The following is a 5,377-nucleotide window of genomic DNA, read 5'->3' as shown; positions in this document are numbered from 1 at the left end:
TTGTACTTACTTGGCATGAAACCTTTGTAGGTCGTTGGAAGGGTTAGGGTCGTTCTATCTTCCCCATCTACACCTGGTAACCCGTTCGATCACCCTGTGGCGCTATCCCGGTGGCCGACTTCCATGACTTAAGTAGGCAGCCTGAGCCTTCTTCTTTAAAGAAGATGCATTTGCTCCTTAAGGGCTTATTTTGTCAAAATATGTGAAAATGAAAAAAATAACAATGCAGAAGTACATGAAATGATCAAACTTAACAAACTGCTATCTTCAAATGTGAAATAGTTGTGTTACATAGATGTCCAATAAGATGCCCTCTCTTCTTGTAAGAAGAGCTATCTTCTCCCTAGAGAGTAATATAGAGTATACAACTTTCTCTATTGTCAATCATTTCAGTTTCATCTTTAGCTTTTGCTTGATAAGGACAAAACTGCCATAGACTGACTTGCACTGACCTGACGTGACCATATGGTGGTGCTGTGGACTCTTACATCGACTGGACTCCGATCTAGAGTCTGAGGATATCAAGAACATATAATAATAATTGGTCATTTAGCAGACGCTCTTATCCAGAGCGACTTACAAGAGCAATTAGGGTTACGGGCCTTGCTCAAGGGCACATCGACAGATTTTTCACCTAGTCGGCTCGGGGATTAGAACCAGCGACCTTTCGGTTACTGGCCCAACGCTCTTACCCACTAAGCTACCTGCCGCCCATATCATTCACTACTATCTTAAACTTTATTGTGAATACTGAAGTTCCATTAAAAAAATAAAAACGTCATTTAGCAGACACTCTTATCCAGCTCGACTGCATTGATTTTTTTTATTATACTGCCCCCCCGTGGGAATCGAACCCACAACCCTGGCATTGCAAACACCATGCTCTACCAACTGAGCTACACAGGACTGCAGAAATATGTGACTTAATGTATCTGAGTGGACTACAGAAGTACAGTAGGTTTACACTCTTATCTATAATCAAAACATTTAATGATTTGCTGTCAAATCCATACATCATAATTCAATATTCCATCAATATAATTTCATCAACCATTATTAACAAGTCTAGGTCCAAAAGGCTTCTTAACAGCTTCTACCCCCAAGCCATAAGACTCCTGAACAGCTAATCAAATGGATACCCGGACTATTTGCATTGTGCTTGTACACCCCCACTGTATATAGCCTCGCTACTGCTATTTTACTGCTGCTCTTGAGTTATTTTTCAATTTTTCTTATTTTTCATTTTTTTTCTTATCTATTTTTTACTTCAGTTTTACTTTAGTAAATACTTTCTTAACACATATTTTTCTTAAAACTGCATTGTTGGTTAAGGGCTTGTAGGCATTTCACTGTAAGGTCTACACATGTTGTATTCGGCGCATGTGACAAATACAATTTGATTTGATTTGACACCTGTGATAATATTCGGGACATTAGATCGACAGGTACAAACCGCGATTTCGAATTCAACTCTGACTCAGCTGTACCCTTGTTCACACCGGACCCTATTCCTTTGTTTCCTGGGCTAAGAATACGCCGCAGGACGGCAGAGGGCTGGGGTCTTGGTGAGACTGAGATTCAAATAAAATCGCCGGCACTCCCCTCTGTTTTATTGGCAAATGTCCAGTCACACGAGAATAAGATGGATGAGCTTCATTCTAGACATGAAAAGCTGCAATTTTATAAGCTTTGCAGAAACCTGTCTGACTGAATCTATGAACATAGAACTACAGTTGAAGTCGGAAGTTTACACAGACTTAGGCTGGAATCATTCAAACTAGTTTTTCAACCACTCCACAAATTTCTTGTTAACAAACTATAGTTTTGGCAAGTCGGTTAGGACATATACTTTGTGCATGACACAAGTAATTTTTCCAACAATTGTTTACAGACGGATTATTTCACTTATAATTCACTGTATCACAATTCCAGTGGGTCAGAAGTTTACATACACTAAGTTGACTGTGACTTTAAACAACTTGGAAAATTCCAGAAAATGATGTCATGGCTTTAGAAGCTTCTGATAGGCTAATTGACATCATTTGAGTCAATCGGAGGTGTACCTGTGGATGTATTTCAAGGCCTACCTTCAAACTCAGTGCCTCTTTGCTTGACATCATGGGAAAATCAAATTGTAGACCTCCACATGTCTGGTTCATCCTTGGGAGCAATTTCCAAATGCCTGAAGGTACCACGTTCATCTGTACAAACAAAAGTACAGAGGTATAAACACCATGGGACCACACAGCCGTCATATCGCTCAAGAAGGAGACGCGTTCTCTCTCCTAGAGATGAACGTACTTTGTTGCGAAAAGTACAAATCAATCCCAGAACAACAGCAAAAGACCTTGTGAAGATGCTGGAGGAAACAGGTACAAAAGTATCTATATCCACAGTAAAACGAGTCCTATATCGATATAACCTGAAAGGCTGCTCAGCAAGGAAGAAGCCACTGCTCCAAAACCGACTACGGCTTGCAACTGCACATGGGGACAAAGATCGTACTTTTTGGAGAAATGTCCTCTGCTCTGATGAAACAACTTATTGTGGGAAGCTTGTGGAATGCTACCCGAAACGTTTGACCCAAGTTAAACAATTTAAAGGCAATGCTACCAAATACTAATTGAGTGTATGTAAACTTCTGACCCACTGGGAATGTGATGAAAGAACTAAAAGATGAAATAAATCATTCTCTCTACTATTATTCTGACATTTCACATTCTTAAAATAAAGTGGTGATCCTAACTGACCTGAGAATGGAAATTTGTACTAGGATTAAATGTCAGGAATTGTGAAAAACTGAGTTAATATATTTGGCTAAGGTGTATGTAAACTTCCGACTTCAACTGTGAGTGGTTTCTCCATGCCTCATCCAACTTTTGGCCTGTGCCTCATCCAACTTTTGGCTGCTGGACAATGCTCCTGTTCCATAACTTGTGCTTGCACAGGAAGGGCCTGCAGTCTCGCTACTTGAAAAAAGGAAAATAAGAAAAATGTGTTAGCCATATGTAACAACATTTACAAGACATTGTAAAGGGTCATTTATATAATTAGTGTAAATACTTACTCAGATTCACTGGACATGGCAACTTTGGAGATCAGCTTCAATACCATGCAGGCATTGCCTGGTGTCTTCATGCACTAGTGCCTGTCAGCTGTAGCAGTTGTATGGGCCAAGTAGTCAGCAACAAGTGCCTTCTCTGCGTCTGTGAAGCTGGCTTTGATATTTGTCTCAAAAATGTGTCTTGCTACCTGGCTCGTGACGTTGGGAGTTGGTATCTGATGAAAGAACAAGAAAAAACAGTTTTGATTTTAGAAAGTAAGTCGCTCTGGATAAGAGCGTCTGCTAAATGACTCAAATGTAATGTAAATGTAGAAACCTGTACTGTCAAAAAAGTATTGTGTAATGATAAAAAACTGTGTTCTACTTAACAGTGTTGTACTTAATTGGCATGAAACCTTTGTAGGTCATTGGAAGGGTTGTAGATGGCTCTTCCAGTTGTGGAAATGAAGAATCTCTCATCTTCTTCCACGTCATCAAAGTTTTGAAGACAAGCAGGTTGAACGTGTCGGTAGTACATATCCAACCACTGAAAATGTAGACAAAAAATACATATTTACCAGGATGGTATTAAATCAATCACATTCACAATAACTAGATTGTGGTAAACATACTTACTGCGTCTTCCTCCTCGTCTAACGAAACGGTTGCCACTTGCTGTGTCCCTGTCTTGTGTTGCTTAACACCGATGACAGTCCATTTCTCACCATTTGGCAACTTGCACGACTCCCTTGAGAGCCATTCGTTCAGCTACAATAGGAAATGTGACATATCAATAAAACATATGCCAAAAAAGAAAATACGATTCAACATTATAGCAAATGTATGACATTAGTTAACTTACGGTCATATTTTTTACAACTCCAGCCCTTTGGAGATGTTTCAGCATGAGCAGAGACTCCAGGTAGTACAGAATGAGCAGTTGTTCATTTTCGTCCAAGGATTCTTCACTCATGGCCTTCCTAATGACACCCAGAAAGTCTTTCTTAGCCACCTCCAAGATTGCCAAACATTATTTTTGGTGTCTTCGCGACTGTCACCATCTGTGTGTACCTGCAGAAAAACAATAATACATTAATGATATGCAGAACGTCAATAATACACACTTAAAATGTAACATACATTTCTGTGAAGATCAATTTTAAATATATACCTTTTCCCAGTAATATCGTGAGACACTTGCTTGCTCATGGACTTCTGGATGTCATTCAGGCACTCTTGGAAATGCTTGCATTGCTCATATAAGCCCCTGTCTGTCTGGATGAGGTTTGTTGCAGTGGTGTTGTAGCGAAGAAACCTCTTCAGATTCTTCATGTAGTTTGCAGTGGTTTGCTTATTCTGTCCAATGTTTGCAAGCTTGGTAAAAAATAACCTGATTTTTTCCAAGTCATGGACAAAATCCAGTGACGGTATGGTGGAGTCTATGCACAACAAAAACCTTGACACATTTGCAACCTGTACATCAAAATGAAATAATGTTAGTTACATAGTTAATAACTACTTTAGAATGTAGTAATTCTTATTTTAATTATTTCAATAGTTAAATTAAGTAAAATTGCTGTACATACCTCCTGTTTGAAATTGGGAAAGTTGTGGTCGTCACGGAGATATTTGCCAAATCCAGCCAGCAGATCACAATCCAGAGGGTGCTTTTGGTATAAACCACTGCTTTGCATCGCCTTTCTCAGTTTCTTGTTCCATGACCGGGTCATTGGTCTGGAAAACATTTGGTATGCAGATATGAATCAATAAAATACATCCATGTTCACTTATACATTTATGTGTAGTACTTGATAAAGAGATTATTTATATTTGTATTTACTTACGGTTGGTACAAGGCAGACTGGTCATCCTCCATTTTGATGTCTGATTCTGCATCTACATCTGCATCTTCAGTTGGTGCCAACACAAGAGCCACTTCCACTTGGCTGAAATATCATACAGATAAACAAAAACATTTATATTATATTACAATCAAACATGATTGGACAACAGTTAAAATGAGTTAAAATATTATGTAACTTGCATATATATTATTTTATCAGTGTAAAAAACATCTTACCCAGGTGATTGTTTGACTTCTGGCTTGTTCTTAACAATGTGACCAGTTTGTTCAAGCTTCTGGATCAGGAGTCGGAATGCATCTTGTTGTGTAACGATACAGCTGAGTGAGCTGTTGTCAAAGATCCTGCCTTGCCAAAGATGCTCTATCATGGAATCTCGGGCAGCGGCAATTTCTTGAATAATCTCTTGTTTTGGTTTTAGCTTCATGCACACTCTGCTGAGGTGTCGAGAGATGTTGTCCTGGTTGTTCAA

The sequence above is a fragment of the Coregonus lavaretus genome, assembly GCF_964263955.1.
Source record: "Coregonus lavaretus genome assembly, contig: HAP1_SCAFFOLD_590, whole genome shotgun sequence".
Taxonomy (NCBI): domain Eukaryota; kingdom Metazoa; phylum Chordata; class Actinopteri; order Salmoniformes; family Salmonidae; genus Coregonus; species Coregonus lavaretus.
Note: the sequence above shows the minus strand (reverse complement) of the source record.